Source organism: Carassius auratus, chromosome 28 (assembly GCF_003368295.1).
Source record: "Carassius auratus strain Wakin chromosome 28, ASM336829v1, whole genome shotgun sequence".
Taxonomy (NCBI): Eukaryota; Metazoa; Chordata; class Actinopteri; order Cypriniformes; family Cyprinidae; genus Carassius; species Carassius auratus.
Window position 1 is genome coordinate 8263324 of NC_039270.1, and position 14602 is coordinate 8277925.

General features: G+C 37.0%; 1 long non-coding RNA gene across 1 annotated transcript; it reads left to right on the forward strand.

The window, feature by feature from the left end:
* The first annotated feature begins 217 nt into the window (after window positions 1–217).
* LOC113046678 (uncharacterized) lies at window positions 218–1806 on the forward strand. The gene is made up of 2 exons (XR_003276137.1): window positions 218–877; window positions 1133–1806. It is a non-coding gene; the product is annotated as an uncharacterized LOC113046678 (long non-coding RNA).
* Window positions 1807–14602: the final 12796 nt, after the last annotated feature.

The window sequence follows — 14602 nt, forward strand, 5'->3', positions numbered from 1 at the left end:
TAATGAATTGCTTTGCTAACTTGAAGGTAGTTTGACATTATATAGGTCAGTTACGTGATTTTTTTTTTCTTCTTCTTTTTCTTTTTTTGCTCAGATCTATAAAGTTGCATAAAAATACACACCTCATAAACTCATTATACTTCTTACGTGAAGAGCTTTGTTGTTCTTTTTGTGAGTTAGAAGCATTTTGATATACTGTATCTTTGTGGGGCTTATAATAAAACAAATCTGAAGTTAAGAAAACAAACAAAAAACGTGAAATACTATGTGGAAAAAACTGATTTGAAAAATTTATTGAAGGTAATATTTCAAGTATTTTAGTACTTTCTACTTGACCACCTTTTTTTAGATTGCAATTCAAATATTTGTTTTTAAAATATTTATTTTTGTCAAACTTGCATCCTCACTTATTTGCTGCCAATAGTTCACAGAATTTTTTTTATTATTTAAGAACTCTCTGCAATTTTTTACCATTTCTCATCCTTTACTCAAACACTACTCATAATCGTAATGCAGGATGTTTTGAGCTTTATTGTCATCTTCCTTTATTCTGACGTGCAAACAGGCGCATAAACAAGTGTGACTCAAGAAATAAATAAATAACCCTGCCTATTTTGAGTATGTGATGCACAAATACGTAAAACATGAGCAGTCTTTGAATTGCATTTGAATTACATAAAGCAGCGGAGAGTGTGAGTAAGTCAGAAGCCGGATCCTGCTTTCTTAAACAGGAAACTCTGTCATTGTACCTCGAAGGGAGAGGGATTTCCTTGAGAAACACCTATGAGGTCATACTGGGCCGTGCCGAACAAAGCACTCCAGAGGAACACTGTGTCCCCTGTCTGAACGTGGAACAGAATAGACGCCGCTAACCAAAGTAGGTGTTCTGAAACTATGAGATCTTGAGAACATGTGGAGGGTGGATTCTTCGTTCTGTGACATGAGATAGGAAAAAGTACAGAGATTTGCATGCTTTCATTTTTACTGGCAGACGTTAAGCTCGTGAGAGGTCTGGCTTGTTCACCTGTTCACAGAGCCCACATTTTTAAGCACTCTGCACATTCTGCTGCTTTCCAGTGTGCCAGAAGTGAACGCAGTTGCTTTAGCAGTCTTTTCTGCTTCTTGCCCTCAGGCTGCCTTAATGGCAATATCAGAGGGGCTCCACCTCCTCACGAGAAGCTCCAGCCAGCAGACAGACTCATGGCTCCTGCTGTGTCTGGATATCTTGGGCTCAGCATGTTACCTTCATTTACACACAAAGGCCTGATAATCGAGCACTCTACTCCGATACTCCCCACAGAGACTGCTGGCTCACCCTGATTCTTGGCTCCTGTTTCAGACACTTGTGTGTCTGGATCTCCTGTGATACAGATGTGATAGTTGCCGAGAAGAAGTAGGCGCAATTCCAGATGGAAGTTTATATGTGATATTTATTTTCCATACAGTGGGCATTTCACCAATGGCCTTTCCCTGTTGAGGCTACTAATCCATTATACATTACTCCAAAACCACTTGTTTAAAACAAAAGAAACTATATCAACCACCCATAATAATAATAATAACACATTAAAATTTAATTAAATTGAATCCCTCATAAATGCTGTTTGATTCAACTACACTAAAAAAAAATACTATTTCAGTCTTTGCACTTCAAAATGTCATGTTTGATGCAATGTATTTGCCATTTCATGTTCTCATTGACTGCTTGTTGGCTAGCAATATCTGAGTGAAAATTGTCCCTACACCAAATGTTTTTAGTGTATGGTAAAACTGCTACACTATAGTTAAATTACATATTTAATCTTGTTTGTTGTGTTTTCTGTTGTCTTTATTCATCACTCAAGCATTGTCATGGACATCAATGGGCCATTCAGTTCTTTACCGCTGTGACGACTCTCTAATTCAGTTGACTGAAATTTCATCAATTAAGCGTTTAAGTCATCAGTGAAGTGTTAAAAGGCTTGAAATCACAGTTTTAACTCAAATGATCCAAATGAACTGTCAGAGATCACAAAGCTTTCGCCAAATCAATCAGTTTGAACTTTATTCTGTCAGGCGAAATCGCATTAGCTGGATACACAAACTTTACACAGCTCAGCCTTCTCTTTCAATTCATTTTACTGTTGTTATTTGTGGTTGAGAGTGATGGAAAGACACTCCCTTAGTTGAAAGCTGCCATGGTGGTGTGGGAAAATGCCATTACATTTCAGTAATGAAATTCAGTTTGTTGTCACACAAAGAGTCTCATGGCCGCTGGAATCATTGAACTTGCGTCAAACCAACAAACATTTTGACCATTAAATAAATCCATTATTCCAGCTGCGGAGACCCTGACTCATCCCCGATCTTTTTCCAACTTCAACATTAACATCTTGGAAGAGTTTTACATATTTGACACTCCCTGCCAGTTCAGAAGAACAACGCTGTGATTTAATCTGCATGTAGTCAAGGCTTATCAAAGTTTCAAGTGTTTTCTAAAATAGTTTTTTTTTTAGGTTCGAGGGGAGAACAGCATTGACAGTTCAGAATAGTAGTTATATTCACGCTTTGTTTTCCTTGGCTTGGTGGAAAGGCTGGAGCTATGAGTTCATGAGACTTCCTGTGTCCTCTGAGGGGGTGGGTTTGACCCTGCCCAACTGTCTAAAAGCCTTAGCTACCAGAAATAATGACAGACCTGCTTTCTTTTCTTTTCTTTTCTTTTGGTAAACATAACTGAAACGTAATGCTTTCTAAACCAACAAATATCTGGTTGAAAGATTTGAATGTTTAGAATGCATTTGAAAAGGTCCAAAGGGAATGGAAATGGTTGAAATTGTAAGTTTGTGTTATATTTATTTGTTTAAAAATGAGTTTTAGTGGTGTCTTAGAAGAACAGCGATCAACATTGGCATGTTGTTATTTGAAAGAAACCCTTGGATTCATTTTTCTTCCATTGCTTGTTGTTTTGCGCTCTTCGGGGGCTCATTTGAGGCCCTGTTGTCTGTCTCCGATGTGACTCAACCATGTTGTGTTCAGTAAACAGCCTTTGGTCTGAATGCTGTTTAAACACAGCGAGCCTATCACAGCCACAACAAACTTTGAATGATGGGGCCTTTGTTATTCGAATTGGCCCCCTATCGTGACACTCAACCGTCGCCTGATGGTGGGATTCTTCGACTGACAGTAATGCACAAAAAACGAAGCCTGTACATGGAAATATATTGATTTAGTCTGTCGTGTCTTAGAATTTGCAGCGCTCTAGAGTACAGCCTGAATCGCTTCGCTCTAATAAGTGAAATTTCTCCTTAACAGCTTGCATTGACATGTCTCAAGCTGTAAAATTGAGATTACTCTTGGATGCATCTGAATGCGCATCTTTCGTTGCCAAATCAGAATTTCCGTTTATGCAAAATAAAGAGAGACGGAAAAGAGTGTTTCGTGGCAATGGATGTTGTTGTGGTCTGCAGGGATTTCTGGTACAAATAAACACAGGAAGAAACCGCCATTTGGGACCGTTTTGATTATACTGTATGCTTACATGTATACTAAAGACTTTCTATAGTGCCACTAACCTCCTCATTTCCTGCATGAACTTCTTGACCAATTCTTCCCACTCGAGATTTGAAGAGAAACAGCAACAAAAAAAAAACAACCTCCAGTCGTATGTTAGATTTTGCTGTGCATTCTTACTCATTTCACAATACTGACTTTGATTCTGAACTTTTGAGAACATTGCTTCTTTCAGATCAGACACAGTCTCAAACCCAACAGTGAAAGAAAATGAAAATCCTGCTGTGATTAGATCGCCCGCATAGTGTCATTATTCACTGATAAACTCTGAAATTGACTACAAAAGTCATATGGACTACAAAAATGGCATACTTTTTAACAGCAATTGCCATTCTCACGTATCTCATGACCAAATGTGCTCAAATCGTGTTTGATTTGGGATACAAATTATCATTGAAAAGGGAATTTAGAGTTTGTTTCTCATTTATCTCCAATCGAACATAATCTGAGTACATGTGGTTGTGAGAAATGTGAGAACAGTGTGTGCTGTTAATAGCTGAAAAACAGTGAGGAAAGTCACATGGATATGGTGTTTTTTGTGTCAGTTAAGAACTGGCTAGCCTCAATTCTCTTTAATATGGAAACGAGTGTGAGTAAATGATGATAGGATTTTTGGACTATTTCTACAACACCTTCCCCCCATTCTTTCTCTTTCTCCCTCTTTCTGCTTTGTTCTCCAGCAAACACATTCTCTGATAAGCCCTGGAAGTCACCAAAGATAATGCGTCATTCCTTTCTCGTACATACTACAAAACCTTTCCATTGACAAAACGCTTTCACATTCTCCATTTTTTCTCCACCATTTCTTCACTTCAGATCCACACACTTGCTGAGCTCATCTACTCAGCTGATGCAGTGGTCTATGACACTGTACAGTCCAGCAACCCGCAGCTCCAAACGTCTGGGGGCTGTTTTTTGTATTTAGTCATTAGTCTTGTGAACGAAATATGGAGGGGAATTTCGCTTTCCCACATTCAAAATGGGAGATTAAAGGAGTGGGATGGCTGTGACTCGTGAGAAAGCCCTCTTTAAGAAGTTTATAAACCCTTCTTAAAAATCACGCCTCCTCTTGAGGTTTATGAAATGGTGTTTTTCTTAACTTGTATTTAGTGTACATTTGCTTCAATTCGATGCTGTCACGAATAACATAATGTTTCTTAGAATATGTTGGTCTGTTTGAAGAAAAAAGTTACATTTTGTCATGGTTATGTTTCCAGTTTTACCCAAACAAACTTCTTATAGTTTCACAGTTGTTTATTCTTCACGTTTGGACATCAAATGGTAAAATATTAATACAAAACTGCTGTGTATACATATGTATCTTTAATTTTATGTTGTCATTTGAAAAATCAGTCACAAACCTACGTCACAGTTCAGTTCTGGGCTCATTTCAAATCAAGCTTACATGCAAAACGACTCACGGTTCAGTCAAGCAGTCAGTTTGCTGCTCTGGGATTACGACGGAACTTGCAACCATTGCTTTTGGGAAACGCACTCCTGAATGAGCCTGAGTTTAAACTCATGTGCGAGTTTGTATTTTTGTTTTTACCTTACTCGTTAAAAAAATCCTCTTCCAAGAGTAATTTTTTCATGAATCGTATATAACGCCTCGCTCTGTGTTCGACATGCGTTAGCAAGATGACATCTGGCGAAAATGCATGTGGTTTATTAACTAGACTTTTAACGGTTATTTGACCTTTTTCACGTTTCAACCATTTTAACCTTGGTAGAGCACTTTTAATTTCTCTTAATGGACTGTGATGTTGCTTTTTGGACTGAGAAAAGTCATGAACAATGGGAAAAACTGCAGCGTACAATGTTTTTCTAAGACGCTAAAGACATCCACCCCCACAGAAAGGGCCTGAAAGTTCACCTGTTCACACACACATTTTTTGAGTTATTTCCCCGTAATCAGATCCAGACGCCAATGATTTTGCACTTGAGGCTGTTTGAGCTCCAATGACCAAAAATATCTCTGAAAAATAGTTGTGCTTAATTCGGGAAGACAACTACGGGGGTCTGGCATAAGTAGAGAGATTAAATCTAAACACATTCTTGAGAGGAACGGTATATATACACATTGTGATCTAGAGTTTATTTGCTCAGAGAAACAAGAAATGAATCAAAATAAAGATCCAAAGTGATGTAGAAAGCGTTAACAGCTTTAAGCCCTTGTGATTGTAAATTCACATTACATAAGGGGTGGTAAATGGAGGAGAAATTCAATGTTTGGACTGTTCTCCTCCAAATATCCTGTTTTGTTTTAAACAGATGGCAGCTCGAAGATGAACACGTCTTCAAAGTGGTCATAAAGATTCTTGAGTGGAGCAGAAATAGGGTGGTTGGTAAGTTGTGGTTGGTGCAGAACGCTCAGTGCTGGTAATTATGGGATGACTGCGTTAATTAGTCGGAAAAAACAACTATTAACACCACATCTATTAGCTTATGATGTACATGAACGATGTCCACAGGCTGGGAATGCTAAATAGTTGATTAAGAAAGGACAAAATCAGATCCTCACTTTAGTTTTGAGGTGTCTAGAAAGAGGGATTTTATGAGACGAGTTAAGCCTTCAAAATATTTCCCAAACTAGGCAGTCAATCTCTCAATAATGCAGAAGTAAGTACAGACTTTTCTTGAATAATATCTGTCGTTCCAAACGAAAGGTCCGTGTTAATGTATTCCCACCTTGAAAAGCTCCTTACTTCACATTTTTCCAGAATCCCTCCATTACCCAGCTCCACCTTTAATATTAGGTGAGGTAGTGGATTTATGTGTCTCGCTGTTATGCACAACAAGTCTTTACCCTTTAGATGAGCACATGAACTCTGTAAGAATCCACGTGTTCGCCCATACGGACTGTGGACTAGGGCTCAATACGGTTACAATGGCACTACAGCAACAGGAAGTGAATTACTCTTCCTTTGGTGGCTTTGTTGTTATTGGCTGACTCAGAGTGTGCCTCTGGAAATCATTAAAGCTCATGTAGTCTGAGTGAACTGTTCATTAACAAAGAAAAAAAAGAACTTGGTTAGTTTACTATTTGGCAAAATTCTGAGGCGGGGATAATGTGGGGAATTTTAGTAAAACACACAAAAGTTGCACTCATTCTAAACTCCCTTTCAGGACTTATTTGGCTATAAAACTGGAATATAACCCCACCATAGTGAAACATGTTCTGAGATCCAGCTTGGCTGTCTGAACCACAAAAACACAAATTGAACATGCCTTATGTATAACATATACTTTACTTGAAATGATATTGTCACTGAAAAAGACAAGGAATATGTATAAAGATATTATTTCATGGTTCATTTTCTGTGACTGCTGTCAAAGTGTTTACATTCGTGCAGTGGCGAATTAGGAAATACACTCAGCTTGAAGACAGGGCTGGAATGCTGATGTCATTCACACAATGTCTTTACTGTGTGTCAAAGATGCTTTAAGATGGAATAGAAACAAATTCCATTCGCTGAGAGTTCCATTTCCTTTCAATAAAACCCATACCACAATAGACTGTTTATCACTGACACTGTGACAAAAGAAAGCAATAGAACCAGTTGAGCACACTGTAGCCAGAACACACCGGGGCTAGTTGTCACATGGGAAAGTTGAACTGTATCTCAGTAACTTTACAGTTTTGAGTCAAAAGTGTGGGTGTGTTGGTAGTAGTTTGATGTATTTGCTTGTAAATGTCAAGGGGCACAAGTTCTTAAATTACAATGTTGATGGTTTATGTGTGTTAGCATTTACAATATTTGCAATTTCATTAATCATTTTGTGCTTTACGTAAATTTTCTTGAAACATACAGTTTAATTCATCGGAAAGTCTCCAAATGCTGTCTTGGCATTAAACTTCCTCTGGCCACATGCCATGTTTATCATTTCAACATTTTTGTGTGTACTTTCTAGTGGTTTTCAAGCTGATCTGGACTGTGTTAAGTTAATTGACCAACTGGCCACTGCTTAGATGCACATGTGGATAGTGATGACAGGGGTCCTTATACCAAATATAAGCCTAAGACTTTGGTCTTTCCTTCTCATCTTCCTCCAGACTTCTTCAGAGGCTCTAAATAGATGACCTATTTTTCATATGAACCACATAACTCAAGCTCTCTATATCAGTGGTTCTCAACTGGTGGGTCATAGGTCGGCTCTCATGTGATTGCAGAAAACAATGCTAAATGTAAAACAAGAAATGCATTTAGCTATTTAATCACACACAGCTAGTACATTAAAATAAATAGGCTTTTAAAGCAGAGAAGAATTTGTAATAATATTCCATATCTTTTTAGTTTTTGTTGTTGATGTCAATTGTGTCTGTCAAACGCAGTAAAAAAAATAATAATTTTAATACATTTCAATGTTTGAACAAAATGTTGCACTGTATTGGGTCGCTACATTGTAACATGGACAGTACAGAAGCAAAACCGCTGGAGAGTCACTTCAGAGTACCTCAGTCTGCTTTTCTATATTACCCATAAGTCATTTCCAAGCATGTCTGCTTTTTCCTTGGAGATTTAAATGGCTGTCAGACATGTTTAGTTAAGTAAAAAAAAAAAAAAAAGGCCCTGTAGGATTTCCTGAGGAAACCGAAAGAAACAGGGTCACTGAGTTTGTTGTTTTCCATTTGCATCTGTTGACCAAATCTGTCAGTTACCAAAAAAACAAAAAAAAAAAAAACACTTTACCTGAAAATGAACTCTTACCCTACAGTGTAGGGCTTACACACTAACCTTTCATTTTTCTCAGATGGAAATTTGGCTGCACTGACAAACCATACAATCTGATTGTTTGCCAACTGAGAGACTCTCCATCCAAATATCCACTCACCCATGGAAAAATAGTTTTTCAGATGGTGCCTCATTATAAATGAATCAGAAACAATGAGATATTTGTTCTCCCATCTCGGGTGTTATGAAGCGAGATGTGCGGGCATCTACCAGCGGTTAGTCGCCAAAGACCAAAGTCTTTGTTGGCAGTTATCAGTGAGCTCCAGGTTGAAACACAATGCACAGGGGAACCTAGAAGAGAAGATGTGAAATCTTTCACATATGTGAAAGTTGCATGCTTCAGTGAGCATGTATTTCCTTCTCACTTCCAGTTCACACTGCAAAACTGATAAGTAATACTGTTCATGATCTATATGATACATATGGTGTGATCTAAACATCCAGATTATCTTCATTTCAGTTACAAATACAAACCTACATTTTGCAAACGCAACAGATTTTTGCCCATAACAGTTGATTTGATTTACACATTGCTTGTGCTCATATTGGAAAACTTTATGCTTATATGGTGCTAAATCATCAAGAACTTAAATATCTATAGATTGACCAACTAATTGTTCTAATTATTCTAAATGGACATTTGACATTTACTTGAGAAATGAAACTAGCACAGCTATTTTTGAAAATATAAAACCTACAAATATCAACCAGTGACTAGCCAGATTAAAGTATTCAAAATAACTGAGAGTGCCACAGCAAAATAATCAGTTTATTCTGTGACTAAATCATTTTTACCCTACATAGTCTGAGAAATAATGACAAAATCAAATTCACTGTTAACAACTTCTGCAAAAGCCCAACGAACAGTGTTGAAAGGTGTCACAGACCCATAGTTAGATGCTAAATGCGCTCTTGTTCCACTAAATGCAACCTGCTACTGAGCACAGTTCTCACATTTGTGTTTGTGACACTGTTACGAGCAGGCGCAGACCTTTGCATCTTGAAACTGTGGTTTTTCAGGGTGGAGTAGCTGTGACTTTCAGCACCCATTCTGTGGCAAACTATTCTAGATGCTAGAAAAGTTACGATTCTCATGAACTTTGACAATGTTATCTATAGCACACAAAAAAAACCCAGTAAAGTACCTGAAAGCCATATTCAAGTAAAAGTACAGATATCTTACCAAAAAATAACGTTGGTAGAAGTAGAAGTCACCGTTTAGAATATTACTTAATATTACATTGCAAAGTATGTGATATTTATTGTACTTAAGGGATAGTTCATCCAAAAATTCTGTCATTAATGACTCACCTTCATGTTGTTCCAAACCCATAAGACCTCCGTTCACCTTCAGAACACAAATTAAGATATTTTTGATGGACTCTCTGACCCTCCTTTAGACAGCGAGGGTACTATACCGATCAACGTTCTATAAACGTTGCAAGGAGATCAGTAAAATAATCCATGTGACATCAGGGGTTCAACCGTAATATTACGAAGCTACAAGAATACTTTTTGGAGTGCAAAAAAACGAAGCAAAAAAACAACTATATTCAACTATTTGTCTCTTCTGCGTCACCCTAGCACCATTTTGGAAAGTGTCCACTGTACGCAAACAGAGTATGCTATTCTGTGTCTCCTGCGGTATATCCATGTGGTGTGGCTGTGACAGAACAATATACGTTGTTTACTAAGGGAAAAACAGAGGAGACAAATTGATGAATAATGTTTTTTTCTGTTTTTCTTTTTTCTTTTGTGCACAAAATGTATTCTCATAGCTTCGTAATTTTCCATTTGAACCCCTGATGTCATATGAGTTATTTTACTGACTTCCTTACTAGGTTTCTGGACGTTGATCGTGGTAATACCCTCACTGTCATATGGGAGGGTCAGAGAGCTCTCAACATGCATAAAAAAATATCTTAATTTGTGTTCTGAAGGCAGGGCCATGCATAGACCTTTTGAGGGGCATGTGCTGAAACTGAAAAAGGGCACCCCCTTCCCTTTTTTATATCAAGATTATTTAGTAAGCCTGCATAAAAGGAAGAAATGGTCAAATCTTCATGACAAATTCAATTAACACAAAATAATAGTCTCAAAAGCTTTAGATTTATTCATGATTAATAACAACCATAATACTAATATTAGATAATTAGATAATATAAATAAACAGGGTTTTAAGGGCTTCTTTAAACCTAATTACAACAGCTCTTGTGTACTCCCTCTTTTTTTAAATTGCATTTATAGAGAAAAAAAATACTTGACTCAGACATAAACATGTTAACCAAATAATACAAATTAGCTTATGAAACCAAACAGAAACCAAAATATTTTTTTATTGAACTTTATGCACTTTTTTATGAACTTTGCAAAGAAAAAAAATATATTTATTCTCTTTTTTAGCTATTCTGTTTGGTTTTATAAGCTAATTTGTATTATTTGGTTAACATGGTTATGAATGACATTGAGCAGAGGGGAAGGTGAGCAATGAGTCAAGTATTTTTGACAAACTTTTTTGAAATATAATTTAAGTTATTTTTTTCCAGCTCAATTCCAGATTATAAGAAACTATAGCCAAACCGTTACTATAATATATCCAACATGTATCCACCTACCTGGCAAAAATGTTATACTGTGGTGGACCAGGGATGTTGGTCTCTTGAAGGTCTCTTATTCACTACACTTTCCCTAAAATAAGCCAGCAATGAAAAAATAAATAAAAACAATGTGAAAAGTACAGTTGCAGTGTAAAGCATTTCTGAAGGATCACGTGACACTGAAGAGTACTGAACTGGAGTAATGATGCTGAAAATTCAGCTTTGATCACAAAAAATATATTCAAATAGAAAACAGTTATTTAAAATTGTAAAAATATTACACAATATTAGTGTTTTTACTTTATTTTGGATCAAATAAATGAAGCCTTGGAATGAATCATGAATTACATTCTGCATGATGAAATATAAAGATTTCACAGTGATCTTCTGTAAAAAAAATTTTTAGTTACTACTACATTACTCTAGTAAAACCATGTTTACTACATTTTATACATGTGAGGACAAGCAGAGAGTATACTATAACATGATTAGCCGAAATGTTAATAAATTAAGTGTATCAGCAATCATAAATCAAAGAAGAAATTTCTTAGAAATATATGTTATATAGGAGACGAGGATCACTCGTCGCTTTGTGTAAGTTCCAGTACGAAACAGCCATGCAATATACTTGTTATGATTTTCCGATGGTAAAAACAAATTATATGTTGTTGTATTACTTATCAATATATCGTTTTTGCCCAGCGAATGTGTTGAAATGTGAATTTCTTTTTTGTTCTTCATTAAAACGGCGACAGCGACGGCGCCTGCCGCTGCCGGGATCACATTACATTTTCTTCTAGGTTACAAACTAGTTTTTGTAGCTATAAAGACGGAGCGCTCAGTTTTTGCTGTGGTAAAATGCATTTGGCCAAAATCGCATTTTATAAAAGATGAAATGCTACTGTATCCACAGGCTATTTAAGTGTTGGCTATGTATTGGATGGCAAATGCTAGCCCTCTCTCTCAGGCGACGTCCCACATGTCTCAGTGAGTCAGTCAGACATCAAATAAATAAAATATGAGCCTTTATAAACATAGTGTTTAGTAGTACTTATTCAAACAACAAGATATTTATTTACCCTTAGCAAAACTTTGTTCAGCTCAGCTGTTGTCTACTGTGCGGCTGCTGTGGAACTTCAGTTGATTCAATGAATATAGAGGGGGCGGAGTTATCAGCTTACTGACAGCTTGAGGATCGAATAAGATTTACACAAGTTCGTTTTAAGAACTTTCATTTGCTCAATATTTGTAAAACAGACAGACAGACGTAAAGGGTGACCAATAGCATTGATTAAAAAAAAAAAAAAAAAAAAAAAAAACACCACCAAAAAAAGGGCACTACGGAGTGTAAGGGCAAAAAGGGCATGTGTTCTGCACAGGTTGAGCCCTACCTGTGCACGTGCCTGTCTGAAGGTGAACGAAGGTCTTTCAGGTTTGGAATGTGATTGTGAGTAATTAATGACAGAATGTTTATTTTTGGGTGAACTATCCCTTTAGGTACGAAAAGTTTAATCTTCAACCTACTTAAGTCTTGAAAGTAAAAGTACAAGTAAATGCAAAATGGAAAAGCAGCAAACAAATATATATGTATAAAAAATGTTCATACACAGCGTGAGTAGCAAGATTGTGTTTAGTTTTAACTCTTCCTTCCAGTTTGTACGTTTGGAGTGAGAATTAGAAGCACCTCTTCTAGTACTTAGTGTCTTTGATTCCAACATAAGAAATAATTTCTGGAATCTGCATCTGAAATAGGATTTAGATTTTTATTTACACAGTTTAATGTACCTCAGAGGGGACATGGATGCATTTAAACTGCAGTTACAGATGTATAAATAGGCCTGATGTTTATTTTTTTACATTAAAACTTTACTCTAAGGCGTTTGCAAACGCCACACCACTGATTTGTCAAAGTGCTTTCCTGCAGTCCGTGTTCTGACTATTTTGTAGTAAGTAACGAATATGCTTCGGGGAAATGTATTGAATTAAAAGTATAGGCCTACATTTTAATTAGGAAATGTAGTGGAGTAAAAGTTAATGTTGTCTGAAATATAAAAACTCAAGTAAAGTACAGATACTCACAAAAAAGCATAACCAGTGTTTGTGAACAAAATGTCACTCAAATAGAGAAAACTACTCTATTTTTTACATATGCTTGCAAACACTCCTGACAGCATTAAAGGGGTAATATGATGCAATTTAAATTTTTTCTTTTTCTTTGGAGTGTTACAAGCTCTTGGTGCATGAAGGAGATCTGTAAAGTTGCAAAGACTAATGTCTCAAATCCAAAGAGATATTCTTTATCAAAGTTAATATTTGTCCACGCCCCCCTGAAATGGCTTGTTCTCACACGCCCCCACATGTCTACATCACTATGTGGGAAGATTTGCATAATGCAGCCCAATGTTCATGCAAAGAAAGAAGGCGTAACTTTTATTCTCGCTGTTGACCCCAGCACCGTGTTGTGGAGATGCTGTTTCGTTGTGAAAGCAAAGCTACTATGTTTTGTCTTCACAAATGCAGACATGGTTTTATGGTTTTTATGGTCATATCTGAGCTGATAGTGCTAACAGTGAGGGATCTCCATACACTGACCTTACCGAATCTGTTATCAAGAACATCCTGTTATTTCTCAGATTTGTCGTATTTCTTTTTTTTATCTGTTGCTGATTATGTTTTGACCTCTTGTTTGGGCTCCTGCGTATGCAAGGCTATTTCCTCAAGACTCCTTTGCTTCCAGAGGATTTCTACAGGAAGAAGGGATTTTTACTTGGATTTTGTATAAATGTCAGTGGTGTTTCGCGAGGCTGAATTTGAACACTTTAGCATCATGATGGGAGCTTTTGCACAAATAAACACCACACAAATGTTCTCTGTGCAATTCTTTTTTTTCCTTTTCGTTTTTCTTAATAAAATAAATCATTATGTAAACGTCTTAATGTAAAAATCTCAAATAAAACTGACTGCGTATCACAGAAACAGATTATGCCGTATGAATCAGAGTATCTCATTTAATGGAATAGATTTGCATTCTGTGTATAATCTTTTACAACCACATTCTTTCCTTTTTGGTCATTGAGGTCATATGAATATATTTCCACACTTCTGTCTGTGGCTCAGTTTCACACTTTTGCAAGAAACTTTTCTCTGTTTTAAGTGCTTGTAAATGTGTGTGCTCATTAATGCGCCTACATGTGTTGTTATTTATAAATATAGAACGCATTGTAAACTGCAGATGTGTTAGAGAGAGGTGTCGATGCTTTCACTCCATGTACTAAATGCTAAATGTTGAAATTACAGTGAGAACATCGGTTCGTTTCCTCTCAGCGTTAACCTCTGCGCAGCCAGTAATTTACTAGACCCTGGGATCCACCAGAGATTCATCTCTGTCTTTAATGGGGCAATTTCCCAACCCTCTCCACCCTTTCCATCCTCCTCACCCCTCTTTTGTTCTCCTCCCTTTTCTCGGCCTCTTACTCTCTCTTCCTATTTCTTGGCCTTGCGTCTGTTCTGTTGGTTTTGGGGGTTGGAGAGTGAGGCCTGTCATTACATGATCTCTAATGGTCTCGAGGAAACCAGTCCCTGCTGCGTCCTTTATATTTGAGACGACTCTGAAACATACGGAGGCCTGGATAGGGGACAGGAAGCGCTTTTGAAAATATGTAAAGAAATGTTGCTTTGACGTCTGCGTCTCTTTTTATCGCAGGAAACTTTCCCTTACCAATA